The following is a 25104-nucleotide window of genomic DNA, read 5'->3' as shown; positions in this document are numbered from 1 at the left end:
CTGTTGTATTCAATCCCGATGCAATTTCTGTGTTTCATCAACACTCTGATAGTGCACAGATCACAGAATGCCTCCAGATGTGCATCGGAAACTACTACTGGTCTTCTAGGGAACGATCAATGCGTAGACTGTTTGAGACATTACTCCCATGGGGGAAAGTGAGCATTGTGACTGTTGTATTCAATCCCGATGCAACTTCTGTGTTTCATCAACACTTTGAAGGTCCACAGTTTGCAGAATGCCTCCAGTTGTGCATCGGATACTTCTACTGGTCTTGCAGGGAACGATCAAAGCGTAAACTGTTTGAGACGTTACTCCCATGGATAGAAAGTGCGCATAAAGCTTGCTGTATCCAATCCTGATGAAATTTCTGTGATTCATCAACACTCTGTTAGTCCACACATTACAGAATGTACCCAGATGTGCATCGGAAACTACTACTGGTCTTCCAGGAAACGATCAAACCATAGACTGTTAGAGACATTACTCCCATGGAGGAAAGTGCGCATCGTGACTGTTGTATTCAATCCCGATGCAATTTCTGTGTTTCATCAACACTTTGAAAGTACACAGATTACAGAATGATTCCAAATGTGCATCGGAAACTACTACTGGTCTTGCAGAGAACGATAAAAGCGTAGACTGTTTGAGCCATTACTCCCATGGAGGAAAGTGCGTATGGTGACTGTTGTATTCAATGCTGATGCAATTTCTGTGTTTATCAACACTCTGATAGTCCACAGGTTACAGAATGCCTCTATATGTGCATCGGAAACTACTACTGGTCTTCCAGGGAACGATCAAAGCGTAAACTCTTTGAGACATTACTCCCTTGGAGGAAAGTGCGCATGGTGACTGTTGTATTCAATCCCGATGCAATTTCTGTGTTTCATCAACACTTTGAGGGTCCACAGATTACAGAATGGCTCCAGATCTGCATCGGAAACTACTACTGGTCATGCAGGGAACGATCAAAGCGTAGACTGTTTGAGTCATTACTCCCATGGAGGAAAGTGCGAATGGTGACTGTTGTATTCAATCCCGATGCAATTTCTGTGTTTCATCAACACTCTGATAGTCCACACATTACAGAATGTCCCCAGATGTGCATCGGAAACTACTACTGGTTCTCCAGGGAACAATCAAATCGTAAAGTGTTTGAGACATTACTCCCATGGAGGAAAATGCGCATGGTTCCTGTTTTATTCAATCCCGACGCAAAATCTCTGTTTCATCAACACACTGGTAGTCCACATATTACAGAATGCCTCCAGATGTGCCTCGGAAACTACTACTGGTCTTCCAGGGAACGATCAAAGCGTAGACTCTTTGTGACATTACTCCCATGTAGGAAAGTGGGCATGGTGACTGTTGTATTCAATCCCGATTCAATTTCTGTATTTCATCAACACTCTGATAGTTCACACATTACAGAATCTCCCCAGATGTGCATCGGAAACTACTACTGGTTCTCCAGGGAACGATCAAAGCGTAAAGTGTTTGAGACATTACTCCCATGGAGGAAAGTGCGCATGGTGACTGTTGTATTCAATGCTGATGCAATTTCTATGTTTCATCAACACTCTGAAAATACCCACATTACAGAATGCCCCCATATATGCATCGGAAACTACTACTGGTCTTCCAGGGAACGATCAAAGCGTAAACTGTTTGAGACATTACTCCCATGGAGGAAAGTGCGCATAGTGACTGTTGTATTCAATCCCGATGCAATTTCTGTGTTTCATCATCACTCTGGTAGTACACAGATTACAGAATGCCTCCAGATGTGCATCGGAAACTACTACTGGTCTTCCAGGGAACGACCAAAGCGTAATCTCTTTGAGACATTACTCCCATAGAGGAAAGTGCGCATGGTGACTGTTGTATTCAATCCCGATGCCATTTCTGTGTTTTAGCAACACTCTGATAGTCCACAGACTACAGAATGCCTCCAGAAGTGCATCGGAAACTACTTCTGGTCTTCCAGGGATCGATCAAAGCGTAGAATGCTTGCGACATTACTCCCATGTAGGAAAGTGGGCATGGTGACTGTTGTATTCAATCCCGATGCAATTTCTGTATTTCATCAACACTCTGGTAGTCCACATATTACAGAATGCCTCCAGATGTGCCTCGGAAACTACTACTGGTCTTCCAGGGAACGATCAAAGCGTAGACTCTTTGTGACATTACTCCCATGGAGGAAAGTGCGCATGGTGACTGTTGTATTCAATGCTGACGCAATTTCTGTGTTTCATCAACACTCTGAAAATCCACACATTACAGAATGCCCCCAGATATGCATCGGAATCTAGTACTGGTCTTCCAGGGAACGATCAAAGCGTAAAGTGTGTGAGACATTACTCCCATGGAGGAAAGTGCGCATAGTGACTGTTGTATTCAATCCCGATGCAATATCTGTGTTTCATCAACACTCTGATAGTACACAGATTACACAATGCCTCCAGATGTGCATCGGAAACTACTACTGGTTTTCCAGGGAACGATCAAAGCGTAGACTATTGGTGACATTACTCCCATTTAGGGAAGTGCGCATGGTGACTGTTGTAATCAATCCCGATGCAATTTCTGTATTTCATCAACACTCTGAGAATCCACATTTTACAGAATGCCCCCATATATGCATCGGAAACTACTACTGGTCTTCCAGGCAACGATCAAAGCGTAAACTGTTTGAGACATTACTCCCATGGAGGAAAGTGCGCATAGTGACTGTTGTATTCAATCCCGATGCAATTTCTGTGTTTCATCATCACTCTGATAGTACACAGATTACAGAATGCCTCCAGATGTGCATCGGAAAATACTACAGGCCTTCCAGGGAACGATCAATGCGTAGACTGTTAGTGGTATAACTCCCATGGAGGAAAATGCGCATGTTGACTGTTGTATTCAATCCCGATGCAATGTCTGTGTTTCATCAACACTCTGATAGTCCACACATAACAGAATGCCCACAGATGTGCATCGGAAACTACTACTGGTCTTCCATCGAACGATCAAAGCGTAAACTGTTAGTGACATTACTCCCATGGAGGAAAGTGCGCACGGTGACTGTTGTATTCAATCCCGATGCAATTTCTGTGTTTCATCAACACTCTGATAGTCCACAGATTACAGAATGCCTCCAGATGTGCATCGGAAACTACTACTGGTCTTCCAGGGAACGAACGAAGCGTATACTCTTTGTGACATTACTCTCATGGAGGAAAGTGCGCATGGTGACTGTTGTATTCGATCTCGATGCAATTTCTGTGTTTCATCAACACTCTGATAGTCCACACATTACAGAATGTCCCCAGGTGACCATCGGAAACTACTAATGTTCTTAAAGGGAACGATCAAATCGTAAACTGTTTGAGACATTACTCTCATTGAGGAAAGTGCGCACTGTGACTGTTGTATTCAATCCCGATGCAATTTCTGTGTTTTATCAACACCCTGATAGTCCACAGACTACAGAATGGCTCCAGGTGTGCATCGGAAACTACTACTGGTTTTCGAGGGTACGATCATAGCGTAGAATGCTTGCGAGATTACTCCCATGTAGGAAAGTGCGCATGGTGACTGTTGTATTCAATCCCGATGCAATTTCTGTGTTTCATCAAAACTTTGAAGGTCCACAGATTACAGAATGATTCCAAATGTGCATCGGAAACTACTACTGGTCTTGCAGGAAACGACCAAAGCGTAGACTATTTGAGACATTACTCCCATGGAGGAAAGTGCGCATGGTGACTGTTGTATTCAATCCCGATGCAATGTCTGTGTTTCATCAACACTCTGATAGTCCACACATAACAGAATGCCCACAGATGTGCATCGGAAACTACTACTGGTCTTCCATCGAACGATCAAAGCGTAAACTGTTAGTGACATTACTCCCATGGAGGAAAGTGCGCACGGTGACTGTTGTATTCAATCCCGATGCAATTTCTGTGTTTCATCAACACTCTGATAGTCCACAGATTACAGAATGCCTCCAGATGTGCATCGGAAACTACTACTGGTCTTCCAGGGAACGAACGAAGCGTATACTCTTTGTGACATTACTCTCATGGAGGAAAGTGCGCATGGTGACTGTTGTATTCGATCTCGATGCAATTTCTGTGTTTCATCAACACTCTGATAGTCCACACATTACAGAATGTCCCCAGGTGACCATCGGAAACTACTAATGTTCTTAAAGGGAACGATCAAATCGTAAACTGTTTGAGACATTACTCTCATGGAGGAAAGTGCGCACTGTGACTGTTGTATTCAATCCCGATGCAATTTCTGTGTTTTATCAACACCCTGATAGTCCACAGACTACAGAATGGCTCCAGGTGTGCATCGGAAACTACTACTGGTTTTCGAGGGTACGATCATAGCGTAGAATGCTTGCGAGATTACTCCCATGTAGGAAAGTGCGCATGGTGACTGTTGTATTCAATCCCGATGCAATTTCTGTGTTTCATCAAAACTTTGAAGGTCCACAGATTACAGAATGATTCCAAATGTGCATCGGAAACTACTACTGGTCTTGCAGGGAACGATCAAAGCGTAGACTGTTTAAGACATTACTCCCATGGAGGAAAGTGCGTATGGTGACTGTTGTATTCAATCCCGATGCAATTTCTGTGTTTCATCAACACTCTGATAGTGCACAGATTACAGAATGCCTCCAGATGTGCATCGGAAATTACTACTGGTCTTCTAGGGAACGATCAATGCGTAGACTGTTTGAGACATTACTCCCATGGGGGAAAGTGAGCATTGTGACTGATGTATTCAATCCCGATGCAACTTTTGTGTTTCATCAACACTTTGAAGGTCCACAGTTTGCAGAATGCCTCCAGTTGTGCATCGGATACTTCTACTGGTCTTGCAGGGAACGATCAAAGCGTAAACTGTTTGAGACGTTACTCCCATGGAGGAAAGTGCGCATAGTGCTTGCTGTATCCAATCCTGATGAAATTTCTGTGTTTCATCAACACTCTGTTAGTCCACACATTACAGAATGTATTCAGATGTGTATCGGAAACTACAACTTGTCTTCCAGGGAACGATCAAAGCGTAAACTGTTTGAGACATTACTCCCATGGAGGAAAGTGCGCATGGTGACTGTTGTATTGAATCCCGATACCATTTTGGGTTTCATCAACTCTTTGAAGAACCATAGATTACTGAATGCCACCAGATGTGCATCGGAAACTACTACTGGTCTTCCAGGGAACGACCAAAGCGTAATCTCTTTGAGACATTACTCCCATAGAGGAAAGTGCGCATGGTGACTGTTGTATTCAATCCCGATGCCATTTCTGTGTTTTAGCAACACTCTGATAGTCCACAGACTACAGAATGCCTCCAGAAGTGCATCGGAAACTACTTCTGGTCTTCCAGGGATCGATCAAAGCGTAGAATGCTTGCGACATTACTCCCATGTAGGAAAGTGGGCATGGTGACTGTTGTATTCAATCGCGATGCAATTTCTGTATTTCATCAACACTCTGGTAGTCCACATATTACAGAATGCCTCCAGATGTGCCTCGGAAACTACTACTGGTCTTCCAGGGAACGATCAAAGCGTAGACTCTTTGTGACATTACTCCCATGGAGGAAAGTGCGCATGGTGACTGTTGTATTCAATGCTGACGCAATTTCTGTGTTTCATCAACACTCTGAAAATCCACACATTACAGAATGCCCCCAGATATGCATCGGAATCTAGTACTGGTCTTCCAGGGAACGATCAAAGCGTAAAGTGTGTGAGACATTACTCCCATGGAGGAAAGTGCGCATAGTGACTGTTGTATTCAATCCCGATGCAATATCTGTGTTTCATCAACACTCTGATAGTACACAGATTACACAATGCCTCCAGATGTGCATCGGAAACTACTACTGGTTTTCCAGGGAACGATCAAAGCGTAGACTATTGGTGACATTACTCCCATTTAGGGAAGTGCGCATGGTGACTGTTGTAATCAATCCCGATGCAATTTCTGTATTTCATCAACACTCTGAGAATCCACATTTTACAGAATGCCCCCATATATGCATCGGAAACTACTACTGGTCTTCCAGGCAACGATCAAAGCGTAAACTGTTTGAGACATTACTCCCATGGAGGAAAGTGCGCATAGTGACTGTTGTATTCAATCCCGATGCAATTTCTGTGTTTCATCATCACTCTGATAGTACACAGATTACAGAATGCCTCCAGATGTGCATCGGAAAATACTACAGGCCTTCCAGGGAACGATCAATGCGTAGACTGTTAGAGGTATAACTCCCATGGAGGAAAATGCGCATGTTGACTGTTGTATTCAATCCCGATGCAATGTCTGTGTTTCATCAACACTCTGATAGTCCACACATAACAGAATGCCCACAGATGTGCATCGGAAACTACTACTGGTCTTCCATCGAACGATCAAAGCGTAAACTGTTAGTGACATTACTCCCATGGAGGAAAGTGCGCACGGTGACTGTTGTATTCAATCCCGATGCAATTTCTGTGTTTCATCAACACTCTGATAGTCCACAGATTACAGAATGCCTCCAGATGTGCATCGGAAGCTACTACTGGTCTTCCAGGGAACGAACGAAGCGTATACTCTTTGTGACATTACTCTCATGGAGGAAAGTGCGCATGGTGACTGTTGTATTCGATCTCGATGCAATTTCTGTGTTTCATCAACACTCTGATAGTCCACACATTACAGAATGTCCCCAGGTGACCATCGGAAACTACTAATGTTCTTAAAGGGAACGATCAAATCGTAAACTGTTTGAGACATTACTCTCATTGAGGAAAGTGTGCACTGTGACTGTTGTATTCAATCCCGATGCAATTTCTGTGTTTTATCAACACCCTGATAGTTCACAGACTACAGAATGGCTCCAGGTGTGCATCGGAAACTACTACTGGTTTTCGAGGGTACGATCATAGCGTAGAATGCTTGCGAGATTACTCCCATGTAGGAAAGTGCGCATGGTGACTGTTGTATTCAATCCCGATGCAATTTCTGTGTTTCATCAAAACTTTGAAGGTCCACAGATTACAGAATGATTCCAAATGTGCATCGGAAACTACTACTGGTCTTGCAGGAAACGACCAAAGCGTAGACTATTTGAGACATTACTCCCATGGAGGAAAGTGCGCATGGTGACTGTTGTATTCAATCCCGATGCAATGTCTGTGTTTCATCAACACTCTGATAGTCCACACATAACAGAATGCCCACAGATGTGCATCGGAAACTACTACTGGTCTTCCATCGAACGATCAAAGCGTAAACTGTTAGTGACATTACTCCCATGGAGGAAAGTGCGCACGGTGACTGTTGTATTCAATCCCGATGCAATTTCTGTGTTTCATCAACACTCTGATAGTCCACAGATTACAGAATGCCTCCAGATGTGCATCGGAAACTACTACTGGTCTTCCAGGGAACGAACGAAGCGTATACTCTTTGTGACATTACTCTCATGGAGGAAAGTGCGCATGGTGACTGTTGTATTCGATCTCGATGCAATTTCTGTGTTTCATCAACACTCTGATAGTCCACACATTACAGAATGTCCCCAGGTGACCATCGGAAACTACTAATGTTCTTAAAGGGAACGATCAAATCGTAAACTGTTTGAGACATTACTCTCATGGAGGAAAGTGCGCACTGTGACTGTTGTATTCAATCCCGATGCAATTTCTGTGTTTTATCAACACCCTGATAGTCCACAGACTACAGAATGGCTCCAGGTGTGCATCGGAAACTACTACTGGTTTTCGAGGGTACGATCATAGCGTAGAATGCTTGCGAGATTACTCCCATGTAGGAAAGTGCGCATGGTGACTGTTGTATTCAATCCCGATGCAATTTCTGTGTTTCATCAAAACTTTGAAGGTCCACAGATTACAGAATGATTCCAAATGTGCATCGGAAACTACTACTGGTCTTGCAGGGAACGATCAAAGCGTAGACTGTTTAAGACATTACTCCCATGGAGGAAAGTGCGTATGGTGACTGTTGTATTCAATCCCGATGCAATTTCTGTGTTTCATCAACACTCTGATAGTGCACAGATTACAGAATGCCTCCAGATGTGCATCGGAAATTACTACTGGTCTTCTAGGGAACGATCAATGCGTAGACTGTTTGAGACATTACTCCCATGGGGGAAAGTGAGCATTGTGACTGATGTATTCAATCCCGATGCAACTTTTGTGTTTCATCAACACTTTGAAGGTCCACAGTTTGCAGAATGCCTCCAGTTGTGCATCGGATACTTCTACTGGTCTTGCAGGGAACGATCAAAGCGTAAACTGTTTGAGACGTTACTCCCATGGAGGAAAGTGCGCATAGTGCTTGCTGTATCCAATCCTGATGAAATTTCTGTGTTTCATCAACACTCTGTTAGTCCACACATTACAGAATGTATTCAGATGTGTATCGGAAACTACAACTTGTCTTCCAGGGAACGATCAAAGCGTAAACTGTTTGAGACATTACTCCCATGGAGGAAAGTGCGCATGGTGACTGTTGTATTGAATCCCGATACCATTTTGGGTTTCATCAACTCTTTGAAGAACCATAGATTACTGAATGCCACCAGATGTGCATCGGAAACTACTACTGGTCTTCCAGGAAACGATCAAACCATAGACTGTTAGAGACATTACGTCCATGGAGGAAAGTGCGCATGGTGACTGTTGTATTCACTCCCGACGCAATTTCTGTGTTTCATCAACACTCTGACAGTCCACACATTACAAAATGTCCCCACATGACCATCGGAAACTACTAACGTTCTTCCAGGGAACGATCAAAGCGTAAACTGTTTGAGACATTACTCACATGGAGGAAAGTGCGCATGGTGACTGTTGTATTCAATCCCGATGCCATTTCTGTGTTTTATCAACACTCTGATAGTCCACAGACTACAGAATGCCTCCAGAAGTGCATCAGAAACTACTTCTGGGCTTCCAGGGATCGATCAAAGCGTAGAATGCTTGCGACATTACTCCCATGTAGGAAAGTGGGCATGGTGACTGTTGTATTCAATCCCGATGCAATTTCTGTATTTCATCAACACTCTGGTAGTCCACATATTACAGAATGCCTCCAGATGTGCCTCGGAAACTACTACTGGTCTTCCAGGGAACGATCAAAGCGTAGACTCTTTGTGACATTACTCCCATGGAGGAAAATGCGCATGGTGACTGTTGTATTCAATGCTGATGCAATTTCTGTGTTTCATCAACACTCTGAAAATCCACACATTACAGAATGCCCCCAGATATGCATCGGAAACTACTACTGGTCTTCCAGGGAACGATCAAAGCGTAAAGTGTGTGAGACATTACTCCCATGGAGGAAAGTGCGCATAGTGACTGTTGTATTCAATCCCGATGCAATTTCTGTGTTTCATCATCACTCTGATAGTACACAGATTACAGAATGCCTCCAGATGTGCATCGGAAAATACTACAGGCCTTCCAGGGAACGATCAATGCGTAGACTGTTAGAGGAATAACTCCCATGGAGGAAAATGCGCATGTTGACTGTTGTATTCAATCCCGATGCAATTTCTGTGTTTCATCAACACTTTGAAGGTCCACAGATTACAGAATGCCTCCAGATGTGCATCGGAAACTACTACTGGTCTTGCAGGAAACGACCAAAGCGTAGACTGTTTGAGACATTACTCCCATGGAGGAAAGTGCGCATGGTGACAGTTGTATTCAATCCCGATGCAATGTCTGTGTTTCATCAACACTCTGATAGTCCACACATAACAGTATGCCCACAGATGTGCATCGGAAACTACTACTGGTCTTCCATCGAACGATCAAAGCGTAAACTGTTAGTGACATTACTCCCATGGAGGAAAGTGCGCACGGTGACTGTTGTATTCAATCCCGATGCAATTTCTGTGTTTCATCAACACTCTGATAGTCCACAGATTACAGAATGCCTCCAGATGTGCATCGGAAACTACTACTGGTCTTCCAGGGAACGAACGAAGCGTATACTGTTTGTGACATTACTCTCATGGAGGAAAGTGCGCATGGTGACTGTTGTATTCGATCTCCATGCAATTTCTGTGCTTCATCAACACTCTGATAATCCACACATTACAGAATGTCCCCAGGTGACCATCGGAAACTACTAATGTTCTTCCAGGGAACGATCAAATCGTATACTGTTTGAGACATTACTCCCATGGAGGAAAGTGCGCACTGTGACTGTTGTATTCAATCCCGATGCAATTTCTGTGTTTTATCAACACCCTGATAGTCCACAGACTACAGAATGGCTCCAGGTGTGCATCGGAAACTACTACTGGTTTTCGAGGGTACGATCATAGCGTAGAATGCTTGCGAGATTACTCCCACGTAGGAAAGTGCGCAAGGTGACTGTTGTATTCAATCCCGATGCAATTTCTGTGTTTCATCAAAACTTTGAAGGTCCACAGATTACAGAATGATTCCAAATGTGCATCGGAAACTACTACTGGTCTTGCAGGGAACGATCAAAGCGTAGACTGTTTAAGACATTACTCCCATGGAGGAAAGTGCGTATGGTGACTGTTGTATTCAATCCCGATGCAATTTCTGTGTTTCATCAACACTCTGATAGTGCACAGATTACAGAATGCCTCCAGATGTGCATCGGAAACTACTACTGGTCTTCTAGGGAACGATCAATGGGTAGACTGTTTGAGACATTACTCCCATGGGGGAAAGTGAGCATTGTGACTGATGTATTCAATCCCGATGCAACTCCTGTGTTTCATCAACACTTTGAAGGTCCATAGTTTGCAGAATGCCTCCAGTTGTGCATCGGATACTTCTACTGGTCTTGCAGGGAACGATCAAAGCGTAAACTGTTTGAGACGTTACTCCCATGGAGGAAAGTGCGCATAGTGCTTGCTGTATCCAATCCTGATGAAATTTCTGTGTTTCATCAACACTCTGTCAGTCCACACTTTACAGAATGTACCCAGATGTGTATCGGAAACTACAACTTGTCTTCCAGGGAACGATCAAAGCGTAAACTGTTTGAGACATTACTCCCATGGAGGAAAGTGCGCATGGTGACTGTTGTATTGAATGCCGATACCATTTTGGGTTTCATCAACTCTTTGAAGAACCAAAGATTACTGAATGCCACCAGATGTGCATCGGAAACTACTACTGGTCTTCCAGGAAACGATCAAACCATACTGTTAGAGACATTACTTCCATGGAGGAAAGTGCGCATGGTGACTGTTGCATTCACTCCCGACGCAATTTCTGTGTTTCATCAACACTCTGACAGTCCACACATTACAAAATGTCCCCAGATGACCATCGGAAACTACTAACGTTCTTCCAGGGAACGATCAAAGCGTAAACTGTTTGAGACATTACTCCCATGGAGGAAAGTGCGCATGGTGACTGTTGTATTCAATCCCGATGCAATTTCTGTGTTTTATCAACACTCTGATAGTCCACAGACTACTGAATGCCTCCAGGTGTGCATGGGTAACTACTACTGGTCTTCCAGGGTACGATCAAAACGTAGAATGCTTGCGACATTACTCCCATGTAGGAAAGTGCGCATCGTGACTGTTGTATTCAATCCCGATGCAATTTCTGTGTTTCATCAACACTTTGAAAGTACACAGATTACAGAATGATTCCAAATGTGCATCGGAAACTACTACTGGTCTTGCAGGGAACGATAAAAGCGTAGACTGTTTGAGACATTACTCCCTTGGAGGAAAGTGCGTATGGTGACTGTTGTATTCAATCCCGATGCAATTTCTGTGTTTATCAACACTCTGATAGTCCACAGGTTACAGAATGCCTCCATATGTGCATCGGAAACTACTACTGGTCTTCCAGGGAACGATCAAAGCGTAAACTCTTTGAGACATTACTCCCTTGGAGGAAAGTGCGCATGGTGACTGTTGTATTCAATCCCGATGCAATTTCTGTGTTTCATCAACACTTTGAGGGTCCACGGATTACAGAATGGCTCCAGATCTGCATCGGAAACTACTACTGGTCATGCAGGGAACGATCAAAGCGTAGACTGTTTGAGACATTACTCCCATGGAGGAAAGTGCGAATGGTGACTGTTGTAGTCAATCCCGATGCAATTTCTGTGTTTCATCAACACTCTGATAGTCCACACATTACAGAATGTCCCCAGATGTGCATCGGAAACCACTACTGGTTCTCCAGGGAACAATCCAAGCGTAAAGTGTTTGAGACATTACTCCCATGGAGGAAAATGCGCATGGTTATTGTTTTATTCAATTCCGACGCAAAATCTCTGTTTCATCAACACACTGGTAGTCCACATATTACAGAATGCCTCCAGATGTGCCTCGGAAACTACTACTGGTCTTCCAGTGAACGATCAAAGCGTAGACTCTTTGTGACATTACTCCCATGGAGGAAAGTGCGCATGGTGACTGTTGTATTCAATGCTGATGCAATTTCTGTTTTTCATCAACACTCTGAAAATCCACACATTACAGAATGCCCAAAGATATGCATCGGAAACTACTACTGGTCTTCCAAGGAACGATCAAAGCATAAACTGTTTGAGACATTACTCCCATGGAGGAAAGTGCACATAGTGACTGTTGTATTCAATCCCGATGCAATTTCTGTGTTTCATCAACACTCTGATAGTACACAGATTACACAATGCCTCCAGATGTGCATCGGAAACTACTACTGGTTTTCCAGGGAACGATCAAAGCGTAGACTGTTTGTGACATTACTCCCATGGAGGAATGTGCGCATGGTGACTGCTGTATTCAATCCCGATGCCATTTTTGTGTTTCATCAACACTCTGATAGTCCACAGACTACAGAATGCCTCCAGAAGTGCATCGGAAACTATTTCTGGTCTTCCAGGCAACGATCAAAGCGTAGACTATTGGTGACATTACTCCCATGGAGGGAAGTGCGCATGGTGACTGTTGTATTCAATCCCGATGCAATTTCTGTATTTCATCAACACTCTGAGAATCCACATTTTACAGAATGCCCCCATATATGCATCGGAAACTACTACTGGTCTTCCAGGCAACGATCAAAGCGTAAACTGTTTGAGACATTACTCCCATGGAGGAAAGTGCGCATAGTGACTGTTGTATTCAATCCCGATGCAATTTCTGTGTTTCATCATCACTCTGATAGTACACAGATTACAGAATGCCTCCAGATGTGCATCGGAAAATACTACAGGCCTTCCAGGGAACGATCAATGCGTAGACTGTTAGAGGTATAACTCCCATGGAGGAAAATGCGCATGTTGACTGTTGTATTCAATCCCGATGCAATTTCTGTGTTTCATCAACACTTTGAAGGTCCACAGATTACAGAATGCCTCCAGATGTGCATCGGAAACTACTACTGGTCTTGCAGGAAACGACCAAAGCGTAGACTGTTTGAGACATTACTCCCATGGAGGAAAGTGCGCATGGTGACTGTTGTATTCAATCCCGATGCAATGTCTGTGTTTCATCAACACTCTGATAGTCCACACATAACAGAATGCCCACAGATGTGCATCGGAAACTACTACTGGTCTTCCATCGAACGATCAAAGCGTAAACTGTTAGTGACATTACTCCCATGGAGGAAAGTGCGCACGGTGACTGTTGTATTCAATCCCGATGCAATTTCTGTGTTTCATCAACACTCTGATAGTCCACAGATTACAGAATGCCTCCAGATGTGCATCGGAAACTACTACTGGTGTCCAGGGAACGAACGAAGCGTATACTGTTTGTGACATTACTCTCATGGAGGAAAGTGCGCATGGTGACTGTTGTATTCGATCTCGATGCAATTTCTGTGTTTCATCAACACTCTGATAGTCCACACATTACAGAATGTCCCCAGGTGACCATCGGAAACTACTAATGTTCATCCAGGGAACGATCAAATCGTAAACTGTTTGAGACATTACTCTCATGGAGGAAAGTGCGCACTGTGACTGTTGTATTCAATCCCGATGCAATTTCTGTGTTTTATCAACACCCTGATAGTCCACAGACTACAGAATGGCTCCAGGTGTGCATCGGAAACTACTACTGGTTTTCGAGGGTACGAACATAGCGTAGAATGCTTGCGAGATTACTCCCATGTAGGAAAGTGCGCATGGTGACTGTTGTATTCAATCCCGATGCAATTTCTGTGTTTCATTAAAACTTTGAAGGTCCACAGATTACAGAATGATTCCAAATGTGCATCGGAAACTACTACTGGTCTTCTAGGGAACGATCAATGCGTAGACTGTTTGAGACATTACTCCCATGGGTGAAAGTGAGCATTGTGACTGATGTATTCAATCCCGATGCAACTTCTGTGTTTCATCAACACTTTGAAGGTCCACAGTTTGCAGACTGCCTCCAGTTGTGCATCGGATACTTCTACTGGTCTTGCATTGAACGATCAAAGCGTAAACTGTTTGAGACGTTACTCCCATGGAGGAAAGTGCGCATAGTGCTTGCTGTATCCAATCCTGATGAAATTTCTGTGTTTCATCAACACTCTGTTAGTCCACACATTACAGAATGTACCCAGATGTGTATCGGAAACTACAACTTGTCTTCCAGGGAACGATCAAAGCGTAAACTGTTTGAGACATTACTCCCATGGAGGAAAGTGCGCATGGTGACTGTTGTATTGAATCCCGATACCATTTTGGGTTTCATCAACTCTTTGAAGAACCAAAGATTACTGAATGCCACCAGATGTGCATCGGAAACTACTACTGGTCTTCCAGGAAACGATCAAACCATAGACTGTTAGAGACATTACTTCCATGGAGGAAGGTGCGCATGGTGACTGTTGTATTCACTCCCGACGCAATTTCTGTGTTTCATCAACACTCTGACAGTCCACACATTACTAAATGTCCCCAGATGACCATCGGAAACTACTAACGTTCTTCCAGGGAACGATCAAAGCGTAAACTGTTTGAGACATTACTCCCATGGAGGAAAGTGCGCATGGTGACTGTTGTATTCAATCCCAATGCAATTTCTGTGTTTTATCAACACTCTGATAGTCCACAGACTACAGAATGCCTCCAGGTGTGCATGGGTAACTACTACTGGTCTTCCAGGGTACGATCAAAGCGTAGAATGCTTGCGACATTACTCCCATGTAGGAAAGTGCGCATCGTGACTGTTGTTTTCAATCCCGATGCAATTTCTGTGTTTCATCAACACTTTGAAAGTACACAGATTACAGAATGATTCCAAATGTGCATCGGAAACTACTACTGGTCTTGCAGGGAACGATAAAAGCGTAGACTGTTTGAGACATTACTCCCATGGAGGAAAGTGCGTATGGTGACTGTTGTATTCAATCCCGATGCAATTTCTGTGTTTATCAACACTCTGATAGTCCACAGGTTACAGAATGCCTCCATATGTGCATCGGAAACTACTACTGGTCTTCCAGGGAACGATCAAAGCGTAAACTCTTTGAGACATTACTCCCTTGGAGGAAAGTGCGCATGGTGACTGTTGTATTCAATCCCGATGCAATTTCTGTGTTTCATCAACACTTTGAGGGTCCACAGATTACAGAATGCCTCCAGATCTGCATCGGAAACTACTACTGGTCTTGCAGGGAACGATCAAAGCGTAGACTGTTTGAGACATTACTCCCATGGAGGTAAGTGCGCATGGTGACTGTTGAATTCAATCCTGATGCAATTTCTGTGTTTCATCAACACTCTGAAAATCCACACATTACAGAATGCCCCCATATATGCATCGGAAACTACTACTGGTCTTCCAGGGAACGATCAAAGCGTAAACTGTTTGAGACATTACTCCCATGGAGGAAAGTGCGCATAGTGACTGTTGTATTCAATCCCGATGCAATTTCTGTGTTTCATCATCACTCTGATAGTACACAGATTACAGAATGCCTCCAGATGTGCATCGGATACTACTACTGGTCTTCCAGGGAACGATCAAAGCGTAAACTCTTTGAGACATTGCTCCCATAGAGGAAAGTGCGCATGGTGACTGTTGTATTCAATCCCGATGCCATTTCTGTGTTTCATCAACACTCTGATAGTCCACAGACTACAGAATGCCTCCAGATGTGCATCGGAAACTACTTCTGGTCTTCCAGGGATCGATCAAAGCGTAGAATGCTTGCGACATTACTCCCGTGTAGGAAAGTGGGAATGGTGACTGTTGTATTCAATCCCGATGCAATTTCTGTATTTCATCAACACTCTGATAGTCCACACATTACAGAATGTCCCCAGATGTGCATCGGAAACTACTACTGGTTCTCCAGGGAACAATCTAAGCGTAAAGTGTTTGAGACATTACTCCCATGGAGGAAAATGCGCATGGTTATTGTTTTATTCAATCCCGATGCAAAATCTCTGTTTCATCAACACACTGGTAGTCCACATATTACAGAATGCCTCCAGATGTGCCTCGGAAACTACTACTGGTCTTCCAGGGAACGATCAAAGCGTAGACTCTTTGTGACATTACTCCCATGGAGGAAAGTGCGCATGGTGACTGTTGTATTCAATGCTGATGCAATTTCTGTTTTTCATCAACACTCTGAAAATCCACACATTACAGAATGCCCAAAGATATGCATCGGAAACTACTACTGGTCTTCCAGGGAACGATCAAAGCATAAACTGTTTGAGACATTACTCCCATGGAGGAAAGTGCACATAGTGACTGTTGTATTCAATCCCGATGCAATTTCTGTGTTTCATCAACACTCTGATAGTACACAGATTACACAATGCCTCCAGATGTGCATCGGAAACTACTACTGGTCTTCCAGGGAACGATCAAAGCGTAGACTGTTTGTGACATTACTCCCATGGAGGAAAATGCGCATGGTGATTGTTTTATTCAATCCCGACGCAAAATCTCTTTTTCATCAACACTCTGGTAGTCCACATATTACAGAATGCCTCCAGATGTGCCTCGGAAACTACTACTGGTCTTCTGGGAACGATCAAAGCGTAAACTCTTTGAGACATTACTCCCATAGAGGAAAGTGCGAATGGTGACTGTTGTATTCAATCCCGATGCCATTTCTGTATTTCATCAACACTCTGATAGTCCACAGACTACAGAATGCCTCCAGATGTGCATCGGAAACTACTTCTGGTCTTCCAGGGATCGATCAAAGCGTAGAATGCTTGCGACATTACTCCCGTGTAGGATAGTGGGCATGGTGACTGTTGTATTCAATCCCGATGCAATTTCTGTATTTCATCAACACTCTGATAGTTCACACATTACAGAATCTCCCCAGATGTGCATCGGAAACTACTACTGGTTCTCCAGGGAACGATCAAAGCGTAAAGTGTTTGAGACATTACTCCCATGGAGGAAAATGCGCATGGTGATTGTTGTATTCAATCCCGACGCAAAATCTCTGTTTCATCAACACTCTGGTAGTCCACATATTACAGAATGCCTCCAGATGTGCCTCGGAAACTACTACTGGTCTTCCAGGGAAAGATCAAAGCGTAGACTCTTTGTGACATTACTCCCATGGAGGAATGTGCGCATGGTGACTGTTGTATTCAATGCTGATGCAATTTCTGTGTTTCATCAACACTCTGAAAATCCACACATTACAGAATGCCCCCAGATATGCATCGGCAACTACTACTGGTCTTCCAGGGAACGATCAAAGCATAAACTATTTGAGACATTACTCCCATGGAGGAAAGTGCGCATAGTGACTGTTGTATGCAATCCCGATGCAATTTCTGTGTTTCATCAAAACTCTGATAGTCCACACATTACAGAATGCCCCCAGGTGTGCATCGGAAACACTACTGGTCTTCCAGGGAACGATCAAAGCGGAAACTGTTTGAGACGTTACTCCCATGGACGAAAGTGCGCATGGTGACAGTTGTATTCAATTCTGATGCAATTTATGTGTTTCATCGACGCTCTGATAGACCACAGATTACAGAATGCCTCCAGATGTGCATCCGAAACTACTTCTGGTCTTCCAGGGATCGATCAAAGCGTAGAATGCTTGCGACATTACTCCCATGTAGGAAAGTGGGCATGGTGACTGTTGTATTCAATCCCGATGCAATTTCTTTATTTCATCAACACTCTGATAGTCCACACATTACAGAATGTCCCCAGATGTGCATCGGATACTACTACTGGTTCTCCAGGGAACGATCAAAGCGTAAAGTGTTTGAGACATTACTCCCATGGGGGAAAATGCGCATGGTGATTGTTTTATTCAATCCCGACGCAAAATCTCTGTTTCATCAACACTCTGGTAGTCCACATATTACAGAATGCCTCCAGATGTGCCTCGGAAACTACTACTGGTCTCCCAGGGAACGATCAAAGCGTAGACTCTTTGTGACATTACTCCCATGGAGGAAAGTGCGCATGGGGACTGTTGTATTCAATGCTGATGCAATTTCTGTGTTTCATCAACACTCTGAAAATCCAGCCATTACAGAATACCCAAAGATATGCATCGGAAACTACTACTGGTCTTCCAGGGAACGATCAAAGCATAAACTGTTTGAGACATTACTCCCATGGAGGAAAGTGCGCATAGTGACTGTTGTACTCAATCCCGATGCAATTTCTGTGTTTCATCAACACTCTGATAGTCGACAGATAACAGAATGCCTCCAGATGTGCATCGGAAACTACTACAGGTCTTCCAGGGAACGATCAAAGCGTAGACTGTTTGTGACATTACTCCCATGGAGGAAAGTGCGCATGGTGACTGTTGTATTCAATGCTGATGCAATTTCTGTGTTTCATCAACACTCTGAAAATCCACACATTACAGAATTCCCCCATATATGCATCGGAAACTACTACTGGTCTTCCAGGGAACGATCAAAGCGTAAACTGTTTGAGACATTACTCCCATGGAGGAAAGTGCGCATAGTGACTGTTGTATTTAATCCCGATGCAATTTCTGTGTTTCATCATCACTCTGGTAGTACACAGATTACAGAATGCCTCCAGATGTGCATCGGAAACTACTGCTGGTCTTCCAGGGAACGACCAAAGCGTAAACTCTTTGAGACATTACTCCCATAGAGGAATGTGCGCATGGTGACTGTTGTATTCAATCCCGATGCCATTTCTGTGTTTCTTCAACACTCTGATAGTCCACAGACTACAGAATGCCTCCAGAAGTGTATCGGAAACTACTTCTGGTCTTCCAGGGATCGATCAAAGCGTAGAAAGCTTGCGACATTACTCCCATGTAGGAAAGTGGGTATGGTGACTGTTGTATTCAATCCCGATGCAATATCTGTATTTCATCAACTCTCTGATAGTCCACACATTACAGAATGTCCCCAGATGTGCATCGGAAACTACTACTGGTTCTCCAGGGAACGATCAAAGCGTAAAGTGTTTGAGACATTACTCCCATGGAGGAAAATGCGCATGGTGTTTGTTGTATTCAATCCCGACGCAAAATCTCTAATTCATCAACACTCTAGTAGTCCACATATTACAGAATGCCTCCAGATGTGCCTCGGTAACTACTACTGGTCTTCCAGGGAACGATCAAAGCGTAGACTCTTTGTGACATTACTTCCATGGAGGAAAGTGCGCATGGTGACTGTTGTATTCAATCTCGTTGCAATTTCTGTGTTTCATCAACACTCTGATAGTCCACGCATTACAGAATGTCGCCAGGTGACCATCGGAAACTACTAATGTTCTTCCAGGGAACGATCAAATCGTAAACTGTTTGAGACATTACTACCATGGAGGAAAGTGCGCATGGTGACTGTTGTATTCAATCCCGATGCAATTTCTGTGTTTTATCAACACCCTGATAGTCCACGGACTACAGAATGCCTCCAGCTGTGCATCGGAAACTACTACTGGTTTTCGAGGGTACGATCAAAGCGTAGAATGCTTGCGACAGTACTCCCATGTAGGAAAGTGCGCATGGTGACTGTTGTATTCACTCCCGACGCAATTTCTGTGTTTCATCAACACTCTGACAGTCCACACATTACTAAATGTCCCCAGATGACCATCGGAAACTACTAACGTTCTTCCAGGGAACGATCAAAGCGTAAACTGTTTGAGACATTACTCCCATGGAGGAAAGTGCGCATGGTGACTGTTGTATTCAATCCCAATGCAATTTCTGTGTTTTATCAACACTCTGATAGTCAACAGACTACAGAATGCCTCCAGGTGTGCATGGGTAACTACTACTGGTCTTCCAGGGTACGATCAAAGCGTAGAATTCTTGCGACATTACTCCCATGTAGGAAAGTGCGCATCGTGACTGTTGTTTTCAATCCCGATGCAATTTCTGTGTTTCATCAACACTTTGAAAGTACACAGATTACAGAATGATTCCAAATGTGCATCGGAAACTACTACTGGTCTTGCAGGGAACGATAAAAGCGTAGACTGTTTGAGACATTACTCCCATGGAGGAAAGTGCGTATGGTGACTGTTGTATTCAATCCCGATGCAATTTCTGTGTTTATCAACACTCTGATAGTCCACAGGTTACAGAATGCCTCCATATGTGCATCGGAAACTACTACTGGTCTTCCAGGGAACGATCAAAGCGTAAACTCTTTGAGACATTACTCCCTTGGAGGAAAGTGCGCATGGTGACTGTTGTATTCAATCCCGATGCAATTTCTGTGTTTCATCAACACTTTGAGGGTCCACAGATTACAGAATGCCTCCAGATCTGCATCGGAAACTACTACTGGTCTTGCAGGGAAAGATCAAAGCGTAGACTGTTTGAGACATTACTCCCATGGAGGTAAGTGCGCATGGTGACTGTTGAATTCAATCCTGATGCAATTTCTGTGTTTCATCAACACTCTGAAAATCCACACATTACAGAATGCCCCCATATATGCATCGGAAACTACTACTGGTCTTCCAGGGAACTATCAAAGCGTAAACTGTTTGAGACATTACTCCCATGGAGGAAAGTGCGCATAGTGACTGTTGTATTCAATCCCGATGCAATTTCTGTGTTTCATCATCACTCTGATAGTACACAGATTACAGAATGCCTCCAGATGTGCATCGGATACTACTACTGGTCTTCCAGGGAACGATCAAAGCGTAAACTCTTTGAGACATTGCTCCCATAGAGGAAAGTGCGCATGGTGACTGTTGTATTCAATCCCGATGCCATTTCTGTGTTTCATCAACACTCTGATAGTCCACAGACTACAGAATGCCTCCAGATGTGCATCGGAAACTACTTCTGGTCTTCCAGGGATCGATCAAAGCGTAGAATGCTTGCGACATTACTCCCGTGTAGGAAAGTGGGAATGGTGACTGTTGTATTCAATCCCGATGCAATTTCTGTATTTCATCAACACTCTGATAGTCCACACATTACAGAATGTCCCCAGATGTGCATCGGAAACTACTACTGGTTCTCCAGGGAACAATCTAAGCGTAAAGTGTTTGAGACATTACTCCCATGGAGGAAAATGCGCATGGTTATTGTTTTATTCAATCCCGATGCAAAATCTCTGTTTCATCAACACACTGGTAGTCCACATATTACAGAATGCCTCCAGATGTGCCTCGGAAACTACTACTGGTCTTCCAGGGAACGATCAAAGCGTAGACTCTTTGTGACATTACTCCCATGGAGGAAAGTGCGCATGGTGACTGTTGTATTCAATGCTGATGCAATTTCTGTATTTCATCAACACTCTGATAGTCCACACATTACAGAATGTCCCCAGATGTGCATCGGAAACTACTACTGGTTCTCCAGGGAACAATCTAAGCGTAAAGTGTTTGAGACATTACTCCCATGGAGGAAAATGCGCATGGTTATTGTTTTATTCAATCCCGATGCAAAATCTCTGTTTCATCAACACACTGGTAGTCCACATATTACAGAATGCCTCCAGATGTGCCTCGGAAACTACTACTGGTCTTCCAGGGAACGATCAAAGCGTAGACTCTTTGTGACATTACTCCCATGGAGGAAAGTGCGCATGGTGACTGTTGTATTCAATGCTGATGCAATTTCTGTATTTCATCAACACTCTGATAGTCCACACATTACAGAATGTCCCCAGATGTGCATCGGAAACTACTACTGGTTCTCCAGGGAACAATCTAAGCGTAAAGTGTTTGATACATTACTCCCATGGAGGAAAATGCGCATGGTGATTGTTTTATTCAATCCCGACGCAAAATCTCTTTTTCATCAACACTCTGGTAGTCCACATATTACAGAATGCCTCCAGATGTGCCTCGGAAACTACTACTGGTCTTCCAGGGAACGATCAAAGCGTAAACTCTTTGAGACATTACTCCCATAGAGGAAAGTGCGAATGGTGACTGTTGTATTCAATCCCGATGCCATTTCTGTATTTCATCAACACTCTGATAGTCCACAGACTACAGAATGCCTCCAGATGTGCATCGGAAACTACTTCTGGTCTTCCAGGGATCGATCAAAGCGTAGAATGCTTGCGACATTACTCCCGTGTAGGAAAGTGGGCATGGTGACTGTTGTATTCAATCCCGATGCAATTTCTGTATTTCATCAACACTCTGATAGTTCACACATTACAGAATCTCCCCAGATGTGCATCGGAAACTACTACTGGTTCTCCAGGGAACGATCAAAGCGTAAAGTGTTTGAGACATTACTCCCATGGAGGAAAATGCGCATGGTGATTGTTTTATTCAATCCCGATGCAAAATCTCTGTTTCATCAACACACTGGTAGTCCACATATTACAGAATGCCTCCAGATGTGCCTCGGAAACTACTACTGGTCTTCCAGGGAACGATCAAAGCGTAAACTCTTTGAGACATTACTCCCATAGAGGAAAGTGCGAATGGTGACTGTTGTATTCAATCCCGATGCCATTTCTGTATTTCATCAACACTCTGATAGTCCACAGACTACAGAATGCCTCCAGATGTGCATCGGAAACTACTTCTGGTCTTCCAGGGATCGATCAAAGCGTAGAATGCTTGCGACATTACTCCCGTGTAGGAAAGTGGGCATGGTGACTGTTGTATTCAATCCCGATGCAATTTCTGTATTTCATCAACACTCTGATAGTTCACACATTACAGAATCTCCCCAGATGTGCATCGGAAACTACTACTGGTTCTCCAGGGAACGATCAAAGCGTAAAGTGTTTGAGACATTACTCCCATGGAGGAAAATGCGCATGGTGATTGTTGTATTCAATCCCGACGCAAAATCTCTGTTTCATCAACACTCTGGTAGTCCACATATTACAGAATGCCTCAAGATGTGCCTCGGAAACTACTACTGGTCTTCCAGGGAAAGATCAAAGCGTAGACTCTTTGTGACATTACTCCCATGGAGGAATGTGCGCATGGTGACTGTTGTATTCAATGCTGATGCAATTTCTGTGTTTCATCAACACTCTGAAAATCCACACATTACAGAATGCCCCCAGATATGCATCGGCAACTACTACTGGTCTTCCAGGGAACGATCAAAGCATAAACTATTTGAGACATTACTCCCATGGAGGAAAGTGCGCATAGTGACTGTTGTATGCAATCCCGATGCAATTTCTGTGTTTCATCAAAACTCTGATAGTCCACACATTACAGAATGCCCCCAGGTGTGCATCGGAAACACTACTGGTCTTCCAGGGAACGATCAAAGCGGAAACTGTTTGAGACGTTACTCCCATGGACGAAAGTGCGCATGGTGACTGTTGTATTCAATCCCAATGCAATTTCTGTGTTTTATCAACACTCTGATAGTCAACAGACTACAGAATGCCTCCAGGTGTGCATGGGTAACTACTACTGGTCTTCCAGGGTACGATCAAAGCGTAGAATTCTTGCGACATTACTCCCATGTAGGAAAGTGCGCATCGTGACTGTTGTTTTCAATCCCGATGCAATTTCTGTGTTTCATCAACACTTTGAAAGTACACAGATTACAGAATGATTCCAAATGTGCATCGGAAACTACTACTGGTCTTGCAGGGAACGATAAAAGCGTAGACTGTTTGAGACATTACTCCCATGGAGGAAAGTGCGTATGGTGACTGTTGTATTCAATCCCGATGCAATTTCTGTGTTTATCAACACTCTGATAGTCCACAGGTTACAGAATGCCTCCATATGTGCATCGGAAACTACTACTGGTCTTCCAGGGAACGATCAAAGCGTAAACTCTTTGAGACATTACTCCCTTGGAGGAAAGTGCGCATTGTGACTGTTGTATTCAATCCCGATGCAATTTCTGTGTTTCATCAACACTTTGAGGGTCCACAGATTACAGAATGCCTCCAGATCTGCATCGGAAACTACTACTGGTCTTGCAGGGAAAGATCAAAGCGTAGACTGTTTGAGACATTACTCCCATGGAGGTAAGTGCGCATGGTGACTGTTGAATTCAATCCTGATGCAATTTCTGTGTTTCATCAACACTCTGAAAATCCACACATTACAGAATGCCCCCATATATGCATCGGAAACTACTACTGGTCTTCCAGGGAACTATCAAAGCGTAAACTGTTTGAGACATTACTCCCATGGAGGAAAGTGCGCATAGTGACTGTTGTATTCAATCCCGATGCAATTTCTGTGTTTCATCATCACTCTGATAGTACACAGATTACAGAATGCCTCCAGATGTGCATCGGATACTACTACTGGTCTTCCAGGGAACGATCAAAGCGTAAACTCTTTGAGACATTGCTCCCATAGAGGAAAGTGCGCATGGTGACTGTTGTATTCAATCCCGATGCCATTTCTGTGTTTCATCAACACTCTGATAGTCCACAGACTACAGAATGCCTCCAGATGTGCATCGGAAACTACTTCTGGTCTTCCAGGGATCGATCAAAGCGTAGAATGCTTGCGACATTACTCCCGTTTAGGAAAGTGGGAATGGTGACTGTTGTATTCAATCCCGATGCAATTTCTGTATTTCATCAACACTCTGATAGTCCACACATTACAGAATGTCCCCAGATGTGCATCGGAAACTACTACTGGTTCTCCAGGGAACAATCTAAGCGTAAAGTGTTTGAGACATTACTCCCATGG

The sequence above is a fragment of the Schistocerca gregaria genome, unplaced genomic scaffold, assembly GCF_023897955.1.
Source record: "Schistocerca gregaria isolate iqSchGreg1 unplaced genomic scaffold, iqSchGreg1.2 ptg000066l, whole genome shotgun sequence".
Classification (NCBI taxonomy): Eukaryota; Metazoa; Arthropoda; class Insecta; order Orthoptera; family Acrididae; genus Schistocerca; species Schistocerca gregaria.
Note: the sequence above shows the minus strand (reverse complement) of the source record.